The 17,370-nt window shown below is 41.0% G+C and overlaps 24 non-coding genes across 24 annotated transcripts; all 24 read right to left on the reverse strand.

Annotated features, from left to right (window-relative positions):
- Positions 1–111: 111 nt before the first annotated feature.
- On the reverse strand, positions 112–184 carry trnav-cac (transfer RNA valine (anticodon CAC)). Its single transcript has one exon. It is a non-coding gene; the product is annotated as a tRNA-Val (tRNA).
- A 129-nt stretch (positions 185–313) lies between these two features.
- On the reverse strand, positions 314–386 carry trnav-aac (transfer RNA valine (anticodon AAC)). The gene has a single exon. It is a non-coding gene; the product is annotated as a tRNA-Val (tRNA).
- Positions 387–1,619: 1,233 nt separating this feature from the next.
- Positions 1,620–1,692, reverse strand: trnav-cac (transfer RNA valine (anticodon CAC)). Its single transcript has one exon. It is a non-coding gene; the product is annotated as a tRNA-Val (tRNA).
- A 129-nt stretch (positions 1,693–1,821) lies between these two features.
- Positions 1,822–1,894, reverse strand: trnav-aac (transfer RNA valine (anticodon AAC)). The gene has a single exon. It is a non-coding gene; the product is annotated as a tRNA-Val (tRNA).
- Positions 1,895–3,161: 1,267 nt separating this feature from the next.
- On the reverse strand, positions 3,162–3,234 carry trnav-cac (transfer RNA valine (anticodon CAC)). The gene has a single exon. It is a non-coding gene; the product is annotated as a tRNA-Val (tRNA).
- Positions 3,235–3,363: 129 nt separating this feature from the next.
- On the reverse strand, positions 3,364–3,436 carry trnav-aac (transfer RNA valine (anticodon AAC)). Its single transcript has one exon. It is a non-coding gene; the product is annotated as a tRNA-Val (tRNA).
- Positions 3,437–4,669: 1,233 nt separating this feature from the next.
- trnav-cac (transfer RNA valine (anticodon CAC)) lies at positions 4,670–4,742 on the reverse strand. Its single transcript has one exon. It is a non-coding gene; the product is annotated as a tRNA-Val (tRNA).
- Positions 4,743–4,871: 129 nt separating this feature from the next.
- Positions 4,872–4,944, reverse strand: trnav-aac (transfer RNA valine (anticodon AAC)). Its single transcript has one exon. It is a non-coding gene; the product is annotated as a tRNA-Val (tRNA).
- Positions 4,945–6,177: 1,233 nt separating this feature from the next.
- On the reverse strand, positions 6,178–6,250 carry trnav-cac (transfer RNA valine (anticodon CAC)). Its single transcript has one exon. It is a non-coding gene; the product is annotated as a tRNA-Val (tRNA).
- Positions 6,251–6,379: 129 nt separating this feature from the next.
- Positions 6,380–6,452, reverse strand: trnav-aac (transfer RNA valine (anticodon AAC)). Its single transcript has one exon. It is a non-coding gene; the product is annotated as a tRNA-Val (tRNA).
- A 1,233-nt stretch (positions 6,453–7,685) lies between these two features.
- Positions 7,686–7,758, reverse strand: trnav-cac (transfer RNA valine (anticodon CAC)). The gene has a single exon. It is a non-coding gene; the product is annotated as a tRNA-Val (tRNA).
- A 129-nt stretch (positions 7,759–7,887) lies between these two features.
- trnav-aac (transfer RNA valine (anticodon AAC)) lies at positions 7,888–7,960 on the reverse strand. Its single transcript has one exon. It is a non-coding gene; the product is annotated as a tRNA-Val (tRNA).
- Positions 7,961–9,193: 1,233 nt separating this feature from the next.
- Positions 9,194–9,266, reverse strand: trnav-cac (transfer RNA valine (anticodon CAC)). The gene has a single exon. It is a non-coding gene; the product is annotated as a tRNA-Val (tRNA).
- A 129-nt stretch (positions 9,267–9,395) lies between these two features.
- trnav-aac (transfer RNA valine (anticodon AAC)) lies at positions 9,396–9,468 on the reverse strand. Its single transcript has one exon. It is a non-coding gene; the product is annotated as a tRNA-Val (tRNA).
- Positions 9,469–10,701: 1,233 nt separating this feature from the next.
- On the reverse strand, positions 10,702–10,774 carry trnav-cac (transfer RNA valine (anticodon CAC)). The gene has a single exon. It is a non-coding gene; the product is annotated as a tRNA-Val (tRNA).
- A 129-nt stretch (positions 10,775–10,903) lies between these two features.
- Positions 10,904–10,976, reverse strand: trnav-aac (transfer RNA valine (anticodon AAC)). The gene has a single exon. It is a non-coding gene; the product is annotated as a tRNA-Val (tRNA).
- A 1,233-nt stretch (positions 10,977–12,209) lies between these two features.
- Positions 12,210–12,282, reverse strand: trnav-cac (transfer RNA valine (anticodon CAC)). The gene has a single exon. It is a non-coding gene; the product is annotated as a tRNA-Val (tRNA).
- A 129-nt stretch (positions 12,283–12,411) lies between these two features.
- Positions 12,412–12,484, reverse strand: trnav-aac (transfer RNA valine (anticodon AAC)). Its single transcript has one exon. It is a non-coding gene; the product is annotated as a tRNA-Val (tRNA).
- Positions 12,485–13,717: 1,233 nt separating this feature from the next.
- trnav-cac (transfer RNA valine (anticodon CAC)) lies at positions 13,718–13,790 on the reverse strand. The gene has a single exon. It is a non-coding gene; the product is annotated as a tRNA-Val (tRNA).
- A 129-nt stretch (positions 13,791–13,919) lies between these two features.
- Positions 13,920–13,992, reverse strand: trnav-aac (transfer RNA valine (anticodon AAC)). The gene has a single exon. It is a non-coding gene; the product is annotated as a tRNA-Val (tRNA).
- Positions 13,993–15,225: 1,233 nt separating this feature from the next.
- trnav-cac (transfer RNA valine (anticodon CAC)) lies at positions 15,226–15,298 on the reverse strand. Its single transcript has one exon. It is a non-coding gene; the product is annotated as a tRNA-Val (tRNA).
- Positions 15,299–15,427: 129 nt separating this feature from the next.
- Positions 15,428–15,500, reverse strand: trnav-aac (transfer RNA valine (anticodon AAC)). The gene has a single exon. It is a non-coding gene; the product is annotated as a tRNA-Val (tRNA).
- A 901-nt stretch (positions 15,501–16,401) lies between these two features.
- On the reverse strand, positions 16,402–16,474 carry trnav-cac (transfer RNA valine (anticodon CAC)). The gene has a single exon. It is a non-coding gene; the product is annotated as a tRNA-Val (tRNA).
- Positions 16,475–16,596: 122 nt separating this feature from the next.
- trnav-aac (transfer RNA valine (anticodon AAC)) lies at positions 16,597–16,669 on the reverse strand. Its single transcript has one exon. It is a non-coding gene; the product is annotated as a tRNA-Val (tRNA).
- Positions 16,670–17,370: the final 701 nt, after the last annotated feature.

Consider the following 17,370-nt stretch of genomic DNA (forward strand, 5'->3'; position numbering starts at 1 on the left):
GCAACATTGATCCACAGGTCGGAGAGGTAGACAGCAAGGTTTAGACAAACCTCAACTGTTTCAAACCAAATGCTAGCCTCTGGGCATTGGGAAATATTGAATATTACAAAATGTTTCCGCCCGGTTTCGAACCGGGGACCTTTCGCGTGTGAGGCGAACGTGATAACCACTACACTACGGAAACCGAATGATTGGAAAACTAAGGGTGTGACTGACTTTCGCGTGTGAGGCGAACGTGATAACCAATACACTACTGAAACTAAAGTCTGAATAGCAAATACTGAGAAGTGCGAAGGACCAATTTGTTAAAATGTGTTTCCGCCCGGTCTCGAACCGGGGACCTTTCGCGTGTTAGGCGAACGTGATAACCACTACACTACGGAAACCCAATGAGTGGAATACTAAGGGTGTGGCTGACTTTGGCTGGGTGGGACATTTATCGCTCTCAGAACCTAATGAAATCAGAAATTACTTAGTCAATTAATTAAACAATAAGGCTTGAGAAGCCGGGAATTATTGTGTGCAGCGGCTCTTGGAAGAGGCTTGGTGGTTCAAAACTTCTTCCATTTAAGAGTGATGGAAGCCACTGTGTTCTTGGGTACCTTCAATGCTGCAGAAATGACCAATCATTTGAATTTACCACAGGTGGACTCCAATCAAGTTGAAGAAACATCTCAAGGATGATCAATGGAAACAGGATGGACCTGAGCTCAATTTCCAGCCTCATAGCAAAGGGTCTGAAAACGTACGTAAATAAGGTATTTTTAAAATATTTAATGGGTATTATGGCTCTTTCTGTGGTACTCAATTTGGGATATTATGTGAGGTAGACATGAGAAGCCGGGAATTATCGTGTGCAGCCGGAACTTGGAAGAGGCTTGGTGGTTCCAAACTTCTTCTATTTAAGAGTGATGGAAGCCACTGTGTTCTTGGGTACCTTCAATGCTGCAGAAATGACCAATCATTTGAATTTACCACAGGTGGACTCCAATCAAGTTGAAGAAACATCTCAAGGATGATCAATGGAAACAGGATGGACCTGAGCTCAATTTCCAGCCTCATAGCAAAGGGTCTGAAAATGTATGTAAATAAGGTATTTTTAAAATATTTTTTTCATTAATAAAAACTATATGTTATCGCTTTGTCATTATGTGGTATTGTGTGTAGATAGATTTTATTTTATTTCATCCATTTTAGTATAAGGCTGTAACGTAACAAAATGTGGAAAAAAGTAAGGGGTCTGAAAACTTTCCGAATGCACTGTACCTATGCAGGCTAGCTTCTTTTCCTTTGCTAGCCAGCCAACTAAATCTATCACACAATCACATCAAGCAGCTGAAATGACAGAAAACGATCTACATTTTTGTTTGTTTTACCTTGGATTATATTGCCATTTCTTTGGATATATCCATTACAATGACCCTGATAAATGAATTTGCCTGGCTCAGAGAAGCTGTCAGTCTGGTCACATTCATACAGATCGCATGGTGGAGGTCCCCAAAAAAACGGCAACATTGATCCACAGGTCGGAGAGGTAGACAGCAAGGTTTAGACAAACCTCAACTGTTTCAAACCAAATGCTAGCCTCTGGGCATTGGGAAATATTGAATATTACAAAATGTTTCCGCCCGGTTTCGAACCGGGGACCTTTCGCGTGTGAGGCGAACGTGATAACCACTACACTACGGAAACCGAATGATTGGAAAACTAAGGGTGTGACTGACTTTCGCGTGTGAGGCGAACGTGATAACCAATACACTACTGAAACTAAAGTCTGAATAGCAAATACTGAGAAGTGCGAAGGACCAATTTGTTAAAATGTGTTTCCGCCCGGTCTCGAACCGGGGACCTTTCGCGTGTTAGGCGAACGTGATAACCACTACACTACGGAAACCCAATGAGTGGAATACTAAGGGTGTGGCTGACTTTGGCTGGGTGGGACATTTATCGCTCTCAGAACCTAATGAAATCAGAAATTACTTAGTCAATTAATTAAACAATAAGGCTTGAGAAGCCGGGAATTATTGTGTGCAGCGGCTCTTGAGAAGCCGGGAATTATTGTGTGCAGCGGCTCTTGGAAGAGGCTTGGTGGTTCAAAACTTCTTCCATTTAAGAGTGATGGAAGCCACTGTGTTCTTGGGTACCTTCAATGCTGCAGAAATGACCAATCATTTGAATTTACCACAGGTGGACTCCAATCAAGTTGAAGAAACATCTCAAGGATGATCAATGGAAACAGGATGGACCTGAGCTCAATTTCCAGCCTCATAGCAAAGGGTCTGAAAACGTACGTAAATAAGGTATTTTTAAAATATTTAATGGGTATTATGGCTCTTTCTGTGGTACTCAATTTGGGATATTATGTGAGGTAGACATGAGAAGCCGGGAATTATCGTGTGCAGCCGGAACTTGGAAGAGGCTTGGTGGTTCCAAACTTCTTCTATTTAAGAGTGATGGAAGCCACTGTGTTCTTGGGTACCTTCAATGCTGCAGAAATGACCAATCATTTGAATTTACCACAGGTGGACTCCAATCAAGTTGAAGAAACATCTCAAGGATGATCAATGGAAACAGGATGGACCTGAGCTCAATTTCCAGCCTCATAGCAAAGGGTCTGAAAATGTATGTAAATAAGGTATTTTTAAAATATTTTTTTCATTAATAAAAACTATATGTTATCGCTTTGTCATTATGTGGTATTGTGTGTAGATAGATTTTATTTTATTTCATCCATTTTAGTATAAGGCTGTAACGTAACAAAATGTGGAAAAAAGTAAGGGGTCTGAAAACTTTCCGAATGCACTGTACCTATGCAGGCTAGCTTCTTTTCCTTTGCTAGCCAGCCAACTAAATCTATCACACAATCACATCAAGCAGCTGAAATGACAGAAAACGATCTACATTTTTGTTTGTTTTACCTTGGATTATATTGCCATTTCTTTGGATATATCCATTACAATGACCCTGATAAATGAATTTGCCTGGCTCAGAGAAGCTGTCAGTCTGGTCACATTCATACAGATCGCATGGTGGAGGTCCCCAAAAAAACGGCAACATTGATCCACAGGTCGGAGAGGTAGACAGCAAGGTTTAGACAAACCTCAACTGTTTCAAACCAAATGCTAGCCTCTGGGCATTGGGAAATATTGAATATTACAAAATGTTTCCGCCCGGTTTCGAACCGGGGACCTTTCGCGTGTGAGGCGAACGTGATAACCACTACACTACGGAAACCGAATGATTGGAAAACTAAGGGTGTGACTGACTTTCGCGTGTGAGGCGAACGTGATAACCAATACACTACTGAAACTAAAGTCTGAATAGCAAATACTGAGAAGTGCGAAGGACCAATTTGTTAAAATGTGTTTCCGCCCGGTCTCGAACCGGGGACCTTTCGCGTGTTAGGCGAACGTGATAACCACTACACTACGGAAACCCAATGAGTGGAATACTAAGGGTGTGGCTGACTTTGGCTGGGTGGGACATTTATCGCTCTCAGAACCTAATGAAATCAGAAATTACTTAGTCAATTAATTAAACAATAAGGCTTGAGAAGCCGGGAATTATTGTGTGCAGCGGCTCTTGGAAGAGGCTTGGTGGTTCAAAACTTCTTCCATTTAAGAGTGATGGAAGCCACTGTGTTCTTGGGTACCTTCAATGCTGCAGAAATGACCAATCATTTGAATTTACCACAGGTGGACTCCAATCAAGTTGAAGAAACATCTCAAGGATGATCAATGGAAACAGGATGGACCTGAGCTCAATTTCCAGCCTCATAGCAAAGGGTCTGAAAACGTACGTAAATAAGGTATTTTTAAAATATTTAATGGGTATTATGGCTCTTTCTGTGGTACTCAATTTGGGATATTATGTGAGGTAGACATGAGAAGCCGGGAATTATCGTGTGCAGCCGGAACTTGGAAGAGGCTTGGTGGTTCCAAACTTCTTCTATTTAAGAGTGATGGAAGCCACTGTGTTCTTGGGTACCTTCAATGCTGCAGAAATGACCAATCATTTGAATTTACCACAGGTGGACTCCAATCAAGTTGAAGAAACATCTCAAGGATGATCAATGGAAACAGGATGGACCTGAGCTCAATTTCCAGCCTCATAGCAAAGGGTCTGAAAATGTATGTAAATAAGGTATTTTTAAAATATTTTTTTCATTAATAAAAACTATATGTTATCGCTTTGTCATTATGTGGTATTGTGTGTAGATAGATTTTATTTTATTTCATCCATTTTAGTATAAGGCTGTAACGTAACAAAATGTGGAAAAAAGTAAGGGGTCTGAAAACTTTCCGAATGCACTGTACCTATGCAGGCTAGCTTCTTTTCCTTTGCTAGCCAGCCAACTAAATCTATCACACAATCACATCAAGCAGCTGAAATGACAGAAAACGATCTACATTTTTGTTTGTTTTACCTTGGATTATATTGCCATTTCTTTGGATATATCCATTACAATGACCCTGATAAATGAATTTGCCTGGCTCAGAGAAGCTGTCAGTCTGGTCACATTCATACAGATCGCATGGTGGAGGTCCCCAAAAAAACGGCAACATTGATCCACAGGTCGGAGAGGTAGACAGCAAGGTTTAGACAAACCTCAACTGTTTCAAACCAAATGCTAGCCTCTGGGCATTGGGAAATATTGAATATTACAAAATGTTTCCGCCCGGTTTCGAACCGGGGACCTTTCGCGTGTGAGGCGAACGTGATAACCACTACACTACGGAAACCGAATGATTGGAAAACTAAGGGTGTGACTGACTTTCGCGTGTGAGGCGAACGTGATAACCAATACACTACTGAAACTAAAGTCTGAATAGCAAATACTGAGAAGTGCGAAGGACCAATTTGTTAAAATGTGTTTCCGCCCGGTCTCGAACCGGGGACCTTTCGCGTGTTAGGCGAACGTGATAACCACTACACTACGGAAACCCAATGAGTGGAATACTAAGGGTGTGGCTGACTTTGGCTGGGTGGGACATTTATCGCTCTCAGAACCTAATGAAATCAGAAATTACTTAGTCAATTAATTAAACAATAAGGCTTGAGAAGCCGGGAATTATTGTGTGCAGCGGCTCTTGGAAGAGGCTTGGTGGTTCAAAACTTCTTCCATTTAAGAGTGATGGAAGCCACTGTGTTCTTGGGTACCTTCAATGCTGCAGAAATGACCAATCATTTGAATTTACCACAGGTGGACTCCAATCAAGTTGAAGAAACATCTCAAGGATGATCAATGGAAACAGGATGGACCTGAGCTCAATTTCCAGCCTCATAGCAAAGGGTCTGAAAACGTACGTAAATAAGGTATTTTTAAAATATTTAATGGGTATTATGGCTCTTTCTGTGGTACTCAATTTGGGATATTATGTGAGGTAGACATGAGAAGCCGGGAATTATCGTGTGCAGCCGGAACTTGGAAGAGGCTTGGTGGTTCCAAACTTCTTCTATTTAAGAGTGATGGAAGCCACTGTGTTCTTGGGTACCTTCAATGCTGCAGAAATGACCAATCATTTGAATTTACCACAGGTGGACTCCAATCAAGTTGAAGAAACATCTCAAGGATGATCAATGGAAACAGGATGGACCTGAGCTCAATTTCCAGCCTCATAGCAAAGGGTCTGAAAATGTATGTAAATAAGGTATTTTTAAAATATTTTTTTCATTAATAAAAACTATATGTTATCGCTTTGTCATTATGTGGTATTGTGTGTAGATAGATTTTATTTTATTTCATCCATTTTAGTATAAGGCTGTAACGTAACAAAATGTGGAAAAAAGTAAGGGGTCTGAAAACTTTCCGAATGCACTGTACCTATGCAGGCTAGCTTCTTTTCCTTTGCTAGCCAGCCAACTAAATCTATCACACAATCACATCAAGCAGCTGAAATGACAGAAAACGATCTACATTTTTGTTTGTTTTACCTTGGATTATATTGCCATTTCTTTGGATATATCCATTACAATGACCCTGATAAATGAATTTGCCTGGCTCAGAGAAGCTGTCAGTCTGGTCACATTCATACAGATCGCATGGTGGAGGTCCCCAAAAAAACGGCAACATTGATCCACAGGTCGGAGAGGTAGACAGCAAGGTTTAGACAAACCTCAACTGTTTCAAACCAAATGCTAGCCTCTGGGCATTGGGAAATATTGAATATTACAAAATGTTTCCGCCCGGTTTCGAACCGGGGACCTTTCGCGTGTGAGGCGAACGTGATAACCACTACACTACGGAAACCGAATGATTGGAAAACTAAGGGTGTGACTGACTTTCGCGTGTGAGGCGAACGTGATAACCAATACACTACTGAAACTAAAGTCTGAATAGCAAATACTGAGAAGTGCGAAGGACCAATTTGTTAAAATGTGTTTCCGCCCGGTCTCGAACCGGGGACCTTTCGCGTGTTAGGCGAACGTGATAACCACTACACTACGGAAACCCAATGAGTGGAATACTAAGGGTGTGGCTGACTTTGGCTGGGTGGGACATTTATCGCTCTCAGAACCTAATGAAATCAGAAATTACTTAGTCAATTAATTAAACAATAAGGCTTGAGAAGCCGGGAATTATTGTGTGCAGCGGCTCTTGGAAGAGGCTTGGTGGTTCAAAACTTCTTCCATTTAAGAGTGATGGAAGCCACTGTGTTCTTGGGTACCTTCAATGCTGCAGAAATGACCAATCATTTGAATTTACCACAGGTGGACTCCAATCAAGTTGAAGAAACATCTCAAGGATGATCAATGGAAACAGGATGGACCTGAGCTCAATTTCCAGCCTCATAGCAAAGGGTCTGAAAACGTACGTAAATAAGGTATTTTTAAAATATTTAATGGGTATTATGGCTCTTTCTGTGGTACTCAATTTGGGATATTATGTGAGGTAGACATGAGAAGCCGGGAATTATCGTGTGCAGCCGGAACTTGGAAGAGGCTTGGTGGTTCCAAACTTCTTCTATTTAAGAGTGATGGAAGCCACTGTGTTCTTGGGTACCTTCAATGCTGCAGAAATGACCAATCATTTGAATTTACCACAGGTGGACTCCAATCAAGTTGAAGAAACATCTCAAGGATGATCAATGGAAACAGGATGGACCTGAGCTCAATTTCCAGCCTCATAGCAAAGGGTCTGAAAATGTATGTAAATAAGGTATTTTTAAAATATTTTTTTCATTAATAAAAACTATATGTTATCGCTTTGTCATTATGTGGTATTGTGTGTAGATAGATTTTATTTTATTTCATCCATTTTAGTATAAGGCTGTAACGTAACAAAATGTGGAAAAAAGTAAGGGGTCTGAAAACTTTCCGAATGCACTGTACCTATGCAGGCTAGCTTCTTTTCCTTTGCTAGCCAGCCAACTAAATCTATCACACAATCACATCAAGCAGCTGAAATGACAGAAAACGATCTACATTTTTGTTTGTTTTACCTTGGATTATATTGCCATTTCTTTGGATATATCCATTACAATGACCCTGATAAATGAATTTGCCTGGCTCAGAGAAGCTGTCAGTCTGGTCACATTCATACAGATCGCATGGTGGAGGTCCCCAAAAAAACGGCAACATTGATCCACAGGTCGGAGAGGTAGACAGCAAGGTTTAGACAAACCTCAACTGTTTCAAACCAAATGCTAGCCTCTGGGCATTGGGAAATATTGAATATTACAAAATGTTTCCGCCCGGTTTCGAACCGGGGACCTTTCGCGTGTGAGGCGAACGTGATAACCACTACACTACGGAAACCGAATGATTGGAAAACTAAGGGTGTGACTGACTTTCGCGTGTGAGGCGAACGTGATAACCAATACACTACTGAAACTAAAGTCTGAATAGCAAATACTGAGAAGTGCGAAGGACCAATTTGTTAAAATGTGTTTCCGCCCGGTCTCGAACCGGGGACCTTTCGCGTGTTAGGCGAACGTGATAACCACTACACTACGGAAACCCAATGAGTGGAATACTAAGGGTGTGGCTGACTTTGGCTGGGTGGGACATTTATCGCTCTCAGAACCTAATGAAATCAGAAATTACTTAGTCAATTAATTAAACAATAAGGCTTGAGAAGCCGGGAATTATTGTGTGCAGCGGCTCTTGGAAGAGGCTTGGTGGTTCAAAACTTCTTCCATTTAAGAGTGATGGAAGCCACTGTGTTCTTGGGTACCTTCAATGCTGCAGAAATGACCAATCATTTGAATTTACCACAGGTGGACTCCAATCAAGTTGAAGAAACATCTCAAGGATGATCAATGGAAACAGGATGGACCTGAGCTCAATTTCCAGCCTCATAGCAAAGGGTCTGAAAACGTACGTAAATAAGGTATTTTTAAAATATTTAATGGGTATTATGGCTCTTTCTGTGGTACTCAATTTGGGATATTATGTGAGGTAGACATGAGAAGCCGGGAATTATCGTGTGCAGCCGGAACTTGGAAGAGGCTTGGTGGTTCCAAACTTCTTCTATTTAAGAGTGATGGAAGCCACTGTGTTCTTGGGTACCTTCAATGCTGCAGAAATGACCAATCATTTGAATTTACCACAGGTGGACTCCAATCAAGTTGAAGAAACATCTCAAGGATGATCAATGGAAACAGGATGGACCTGAGCTCAATTTCCAGCCTCATAGCAAAGGGTCTGAAAATGTATGTAAATAAGGTATTTTTAAAATATTTTTTTCATTAATAAAAACTATATGTTATCGCTTTGTCATTATGTGGTATTGTGTGTAGATAGATTTTATTTTATTTCATCCATTTTAGTATAAGGCTGTAACGTAACAAAATGTGGAAAAAAGTAAGGGGTCTGAAAACTTTCCGAATGCACTGTACCTATGCAGGCTAGCTTCTTTTCCTTTGCTAGCCAGCCAACTAAATCTATCACACAATCACATCAAGCAGCTGAAATGACAGAAAACGATCTACATTTTTGTTTGTTTTACCTTGGATTATATTGCCATTTCTTTGGATATATCCATTACAATGACCCTGATAAATGAATTTGCCTGGCTCAGAGAAGCTGTCAGTCTGGTCACATTCATACAGATCGCATGGTGGAGGTCCCCAAAAAAACGGCAACATTGATCCACAGGTCGGAGAGGTAGACAGCAAGGTTTAGACAAACCTCAACTGTTTCAAACCAAATGCTAGCCTCTGGGCATTGGGAAATATTGAATATTACAAAATGTTTCCGCCCGGTTTCGAACCGGGGACCTTTCGCGTGTGAGGCGAACGTGATAACCACTACACTACGGAAACCGAATGATTGGAAAACTAAGGGTGTGACTGACTTTCGCGTGTGAGGCGAACGTGATAACCAATACACTACTGAAACTAAAGTCTGAATAGCAAATACTGAGAAGTGCGAAGGACCAATTTGTTAAAATGTGTTTCCGCCCGGTCTCGAACCGGGGACCTTTCGCGTGTTAGGCGAACGTGATAACCACTACACTACGGAAACCCAATGAGTGGAATACTAAGGGTGTGGCTGACTTTGGCTGGGTGGGACATTTATCGCTCTCAGAACCTAATGAAATCAGAAATTACTTAGTCAATTAATTAAACAATAAGGCTTGAGAAGCCGGGAATTATTGTGTGCAGCGGCTCTTGGAAGAGGCTTGGTGGTTCAAAACTTCTTCCATTTAAGAGTGATGGAAGCCACTGTGTTCTTGGGTACCTTCAATGCTGCAGAAATGACCAATCATTTGAATTTACCACAGGTGGACTCCAATCAAGTTGAAGAAACATCTCAAGGATGATCAATGGAAACAGGATGGACCTGAGCTCAATTTCCAGCCTCATAGCAAAGGGTCTGAAAACGTACGTAAATAAGGTATTTTTAAAATATTTAATGGGTATTATGGCTCTTTCTGTGGTACTCAATTTGGGATATTATGTGAGGTAGACATGAGAAGCCGGGAATTATCGTGTGCAGCCGGAACTTGGAAGAGGCTTGGTGGTTCCAAACTTCTTCTATTTAAGAGTGATGGAAGCCACTGTGTTCTTGGGTACCTTCAATGCTGCAGAAATGACCAATCATTTGAATTTACCACAGGTGGACTCCAATCAAGTTGAAGAAACATCTCAAGGATGATCAATGGAAACAGGATGGACCTGAGCTCAATTTCCAGCCTCATAGCAAAGGGTCTGAAAATGTATGTAAATAAGGTATTTTTAAAATATTTTTTTCATTAATAAAAACTATATGTTATCGCTTTGTCATTATGTGGTATTGTGTGTAGATAGATTTTATTTTATTTCATCCATTTTAGTATAAGGCTGTAACGTAACAAAATGTGGAAAAAAGTAAGGGGTCTGAAAACTTTCCGAATGCACTGTACCTATGCAGGCTAGCTTCTTTTCCTTTGCTAGCCAGCCAACTAAATCTATCACACAATCACATCAAGCAGCTGAAATGACAGAAAACGATCTACATTTTTGTTTGTTTTACCTTGGATTATATTGCCATTTCTTTGGATATATCCATTACAATGACCCTGATAAATGAATTTGCCTGGCTCAGAGAAGCTGTCAGTCTGGTCACATTCATACAGATCGCATGGTGGAGGTCCCCAAAAAAACGGCAACATTGATCCACAGGTCGGAGAGGTAGACAGCAAGGTTTAGACAAACCTCAACTGTTTCAAACCAAATGCTAGCCTCTGGGCATTGGGAAATATTGAATATTACAAAATGTTTCCGCCCGGTTTCGAACCGGGGACCTTTCGCGTGTGAGGCGAACGTGATAACCACTACACTACGGAAACCGAATGATTGGAAAACTAAGGGTGTGACTGACTTTCGCGTGTGAGGCGAACGTGATAACCAATACACTACTGAAACTAAAGTCTGAATAGCAAATACTGAGAAGTGCGAAGGACCAATTTGTTAAAATGTGTTTCCGCCCGGTCTCGAACCGGGGACCTTTCGCGTGTTAGGCGAACGTGATAACCACTACACTACGGAAACCCAATGAGTGGAATACTAAGGGTGTGGCTGACTTTGGCTGGGTGGGACATTTATCGCTCTCAGAACCTAATGAAATCAGAAATTACTTAGTCAATTAATTAAACAATAAGGCTTGAGAAGCCGGGAATTATTGTGTGCAGCGGCTCTTGGAAGAGGCTTGGTGGTTCAAAACTTCTTCCATTTAAGAGTGATGGAAGCCACTGTGTTCTTGGGTACCTTCAATGCTGCAGAAATGACCAATCATTTGAATTTACCACAGGTGGACTCCAATCAAGTTGAAGAAACATCTCAAGGATGATCAATGGAAACAGGATGGACCTGAGCTCAATTTCCAGCCTCATAGCAAAGGGTCTGAAAACGTACGTAAATAAGGTATTTTTAAAATATTTAATGGGTATTATGGCTCTTTCTGTGGTACTCAATTTGGGATATTATGTGAGGTAGACATGAGAAGCCGGGAATTATCGTGTGCAGCCGGAACTTGGAAGAGGCTTGGTGGTTCCAAACTTCTTCTATTTAAGAGTGATGGAAGCCACTGTGTTCTTGGGTACCTTCAATGCTGCAGAAATGACCAATCATTTGAATTTACCACAGGTGGACTCCAATCAAGTTGAAGAAACATCTCAAGGATGATCAATGGAAACAGGATGGACCTGAGCTCAATTTCCAGCCTCATAGCAAAGGGTCTGAAAATGTATGTAAATAAGGTATTTTTAAAATATTTTTTTCATTAATAAAAACTATATGTTATCGCTTTGTCATTATGTGGTATTGTGTGTAGATAGATTTTATTTTATTTCATCCATTTTAGTATAAGGCTGTAACGTAACAAAATGTGGAAAAAAGTAAGGGGTCTGAAAACTTTCCGAATGCACTGTACCTATGCAGGCTAGCTTCTTTTCCTTTGCTAGCCAGCCAACTAAATCTATCACACAATCACATCAAGCAGCTGAAATGACAGAAAACGATCTACATTTTTGTTTGTTTTACCTTGGATTATATTGCCATTTCTTTGGATATATCCATTACAATGACCCTGATAAATGAATTTGCCTGGCTCAGAGAAGCTGTCAGTCTGGTCACATTCATACAGATCGCATGGTGGAGGTCCCCAAAAAAACGGCAACATTGATCCACAGGTCGGAGAGGTAGACAGCAAGGTTTAGACAAACCTCAACTGTTTCAAACCAAATGCTAGCCTCTGGGCATTGGGAAATATTGAATATTACAAAATGTTTCCGCCCGGTTTCGAACCGGGGACCTTTCGCGTGTGAGGCGAACGTGATAACCACTACACTACGGAAACCGAATGATTGGAAAACTAAGGGTGTGACTGACTTTCGCGTGTGAGGCGAACGTGATAACCAATACACTACTGAAACTAAAGTCTGAATAGCAAATACTGAGAAGTGCGAAGGACCAATTTGTTAAAATGTGTTTCCGCCCGGTCTCGAACCGGGGACCTTTCGCGTGTTAGGCGAACGTGATAACCACTACACTACGGAAACCCAATGAGTGGAATACTAAGGGTGTGGCTGACTTTGGCTGGGTGGGACATTTATCGCTCTCAGAACCTAATGAAATCAGAAATTACTTAGTCAATTAATTAAACAATAAGGCTTGAGAAGCCGGGAATTATTGTGTGCAGCGGCTCTTGGAAGAGGCTTGGTGGTTCAAAACTTCTTCCATTTAAGAGTGATGGAAGCCACTGTGTTCTTGGGTACCTTCAATGCTGCAGAAATGACCAATCATTTGAATTTACCACAGGTGGACTCCAATCAAGTTGAAGAAACATCTCAAGGATGATCAATGGAAACAGGATGGACCTGAGCTCAATTTCCAGCCTCATAGCAAAGGGTCTGAAAACGTACGTAAATAAGGTATTTTTAAAATATTTAATGGGTATTATGGCTCTTTCTGTGGTACTCAATTTGGGATATTATGTGAGGTAGACATGAGAAGCCGGGAATTATCGTGTGCAGCCGGAACTTGGAAGAGGCTTGGTGGTTCCAAACTTCTTCTATTTAAGAGTGATGGAAGCCACTGTGTTCTTGGGTACCTTCAATGCTGCAGAAATGACCAATCATTTGAATTTACCACAGGTGGACTCCAATCAAGTTGAAGAAACATCTCAAGGATGATCAATGGAAACAGGATGGACCTGAGCTCAATTTCCAGCCTCATAGCAAAGGGTCTGAAAATGTATGTAAATAAGGTATTTTTAAAATATTTTTTTCATTAATAAAAACTATATGTTATCGCTTTGTCATTATGTGGTATTGTGTGTAGATAGATTTTATTTTATTTCATCCATTTTAGTATAAGGCTGTAACGTAACAAAATGTGGAAAAAAGTAAGGGGTCTGAAAACTTTCCGAATGCACTGTACCTATGCAGGCTAGCTTCTTTTCCTTTGCTAGCCAGCCAACTAAATCTATCACACAATCACATCAAGCAGCTGAAATGACAGAAAACGATCTACATTTTTGTTTGTTTTACCTTGGATTATATTGCCATTTCTTTGGATATATCCATTACAATGACCCTGATAAATGAATTTGCCTGGCTCAGAGAAGCTGTCAGTCTGGTCACATTCATACAGATCGCATGGTGGAGGTCCCCAAAAAAACGGCAACATTGATCCACAGGTCGGAGAGGTAGACAGCAAGGTTTAGACAAACCTCAACTGTTTCAAACCAAATGCTAGCCTCTGGGCATTGGGAAATATTGAATATTACAAAATGTTTCCGCCCGGTTTCGAACCGGGGACCTTTCGCGTGTGAGGCGAACGTGATAACCACTACACTACGGAAACCGAATGATTGGAAAACTAAGGGTGTGACTGACTTTCGCGTGTGAGGCGAACGTGATAACCAATACACTACTGAAACTAAAGTCTGAATAGCAAATACTGAGAAGTGCGAAGGACCAATTTGTTAAAATGTGTTTCCGCCCGGTCTCGAACCGGGGACCTTTCGCGTGTTAGGCGAACGTGATAACCACTACACTACGGAAACCCAATGAGTGGAATACTAAGGGTGTGGCTGACTTTGGCTGGGTGGGACATTTATCGCTCTCAGAACCTAATGAAATCAGAAATTACTTAGTCAATTAATTAAACAATAAGGCTTGAGAAGCCGGGAATTATTGTGTGCAGCGGCTCTTGGAAGAGGCTTGGTGGTTCAAAACTTCTTCCATTTAAGAGTGATGGAAGCCACTGTGTTCTTGGGTACCTTCAATGCTGCAGAAATGACCAATCATTTGAATTTACCACAGGTGGACTCCAATCAAGTTGAAGAAACATCTCAAGGATGATCAATGGAAACAGGATGGACCTGAGCTCAATTTCCAGCCTCATAGCAAAGGGTCTGAAAACGTACGTAAATAAGGTATTTTTAAAATATTTAATGGGTATTATGGCTCTTTCTGTGGTACTCAATTTGGGATATTATGTGAGGTAGACATGAGAAGCCGGGAATTATCGTGTGCAGCCGGAACTTGGAAGAGGCTTGGTGGTTCCAAACTTCTTCTATTTAAGAGTGATGGAAGCCACTGTGTTCTTGGGTACCTTCAATGCTGCAGAAATGACCAATCATTTGAATTTACCACAGGTGGACTCCAATCAAGTTGAAGAAACATCTCAAGGATGATCAATGGAAACAGGATGGACCTGAGCTCAATTTCCAGCCTCATAGCAAAGGGTCTGAAAATGTATGTAAATAAGGTATTTTTAAAATATTTTTTTCATTAATAAAAACTATATGTTATCGCTTTGTCATTATGTGGTATTGTGTGTAGATAGATTTTATTTTATTTCATCCATTTTAGTATAAGGCTGTAACGTAACAAAATGTGGAAAAAAGTAAGGGGTCTGAAAACTTTCCGAATGCACTGTACCTATGCAGGCTAGCTTCTTTTCCTTTGCTAGCCAGCCAACTAAATCTATCACACAATCACATCAAGCAGCTGAAATGACAGAAAACGATCTACATTTTTGTTTGTTTTACCTTGGATTATATTGCCATTTCTTTGGATATATCCATTACAATGACCCTGATAAATGAATTTGCCTGGCTCAGAGAAGCTGTCAGTCTGGTCACATTCATACAGATCGCATGGTGGAGGTCCCCAAAAAAACGGCAACATTGATCCACAGGTCGGAGAGGTAGACAGCAAGGTTTAGACAAACCTCAACTGTTTCAAACCAAATGCTAGCCTCTGGGCATTGGGAAATATTGAATATTACAAAATGTTTCCGCCCGGTTTCGAACCGGGGACCTTTCGCGTGTGAGGCGAACGTGATAACCACTACACTACGGAAACCGAATGATTGGAAAACTAAGGGTGTGACTGACTTTCGCGTGTGAGGCGAACGTGATAACCAATACACTACTGAAACTAAAGTCTGAATAGCAAATACTGAGAAGTGCGAAGGACCAATTTGTTAAAATGTGTTTCCGCCCGGTCTCGAACCGGGGACCTTTCGCGTGTTAGGCGAACGTGATAACCACTACACTACGGAAACCCAATGAGTGGAATACTAAGGGTGTGGCTGACTTTGGCTGGGTGGGACATTTATCGCTCTCAGAACCTAATGAAATCAGAAATTACTTAGTCAATTAATTAAACAATAAGGCTTGAGAAGCCGGGAATTATTGTGTGCAGCGGCTCTTGGAAGAGGCTTGGTGGTTCAAAACTTCTTCCATTTAAGAGTGATGGAAGCCACTGTGTTCTTGGGTACCTTCAATGCTGCAGAAATGACCAATCATTTGAATTTACCACAGGTGGACTCCAATCAAGTTGAAGAAACATCTCAAGATGATCAATGGAAACAGGATGGACCTGAGCTCAATTTCCAGCCTCATAGCAAAGGGTCTGAAAATGTATGTAAATAAGGTATTTTTAAAATATTTTGGGTATTCATTAATAAAAACTATATGTTATCGCTTTGTCATTATGTGGTATTGTGTGTAGATAGATTTTATTTTATTTCATCCATTTTAGTATAAGGCTGTAACGTAACAAAATGTGGAAAAAAGTAAGGGGTCTGAAAACTTTCCGAATGCACTGTACCTATGCAGGCTAGCTTCTTTTCCTTTGCTAGCCAGCCAACTAAATCTATCACACAATCACATCAAGCAGCTGAAATGACAGAAAACGATCTACATTTTTGTTTGTTTTACCTTGGATTATATTGCCATTTCTTTGGATATATCCATTACAATGACCCTGATAAATGAATTTGCCTGGCTCAGAGAAGCTGTCAGTCTGGTCACATTCATACAGATCGCATGGTGGAGGTCCCCAAAAAAACGGCAACATTGATCCACAGGTCGGAGAGGTAGACAGCAAGGTTTAGACAAACCTCAACTGTTTCAAACCAAATGCTAGCCTCTGGGCATTGGGAAATATTGAATATTACAAAATGTTTCCGCCCGGTTTCGAACCGGGGACCTTTCGCGTGTGAGGCGAACGTGATAACCACTACACTACGGAAACCGAATGATTGGAAAACTAAGGGTGTGACTGACTTTCGCGTGTGAGGCGAACGTGATAACCAATACACTACTGAAACTAAAGTCTGGAAATACTGAGAAGTGCGAAGGACCAATTTGAAAATGTGTTTCCGCCCGGTCTCGAACCGGGGACCTTTCGCGTGTTAGGCGAACGTGATAACCACTACACTACGGAAACCCAATGAGTGGAATACTAAGGGTGTGGCTGACTTTGGCTGGGTGGGACATTTATCGCTCTCAGAACCTAATGAAATCAGAAATTACTTAGTCAATTAATTAAACAATAAGGCTTGAGAAGCCGGGAATTATTGTGTGCAGCGGCTCTTGGAAGAGGCTTGGTGGTTCAAAACTTCTTCCATTTAAGAGTGATGGAAGCCACTGTGTTCTTGGGTACCTTCAATGCTGCAGAAATGACCAATCATTTGAATTTACCACAGGTGGACTCCAATCAAGTTGAAGAAACATCTCAAGGATGATCAATGGAAACAGGATGGACCTGAGCTCAATTTCCAGCCTCATAGCAAAGGGTCTGAAAACGTACGTAAATAAGGTATTTTTAAAATATTTAATGGGTATTATGGCTCTTTCTGTGGTACTCAATTTGGGATATTATGTGAGGTAGACATGAGAAGCCGGGAATTATCGTGTGCAGCCGGAACTTGGAAGAGGCTTGGTGGTTCCAAACTTCTTCTATTTAAGAGTGATGGAAGCCACTGTGTTCTTGGGTACCTTCAATGCTGCAGAAATGACCAATCATTTGAATTTACCACAGGTGGACTCCAATCAAGTTGAAGAAACATCTCAAGGATGATCAATGGAAACAGGATGGACCTGAGCTCAATTTCCAGCCTCATAGCAAAGGGTCTGAAAATGTATGTA

The sequence above is a fragment of the Oncorhynchus clarkii genome, chromosome 28, assembly GCF_045791955.1.
Source record: "Oncorhynchus clarkii lewisi isolate Uvic-CL-2024 chromosome 28, UVic_Ocla_1.0, whole genome shotgun sequence".
NCBI lineage: Eukaryota > Metazoa > Chordata > Actinopteri > Salmoniformes > Salmonidae > Oncorhynchus > Oncorhynchus clarkii.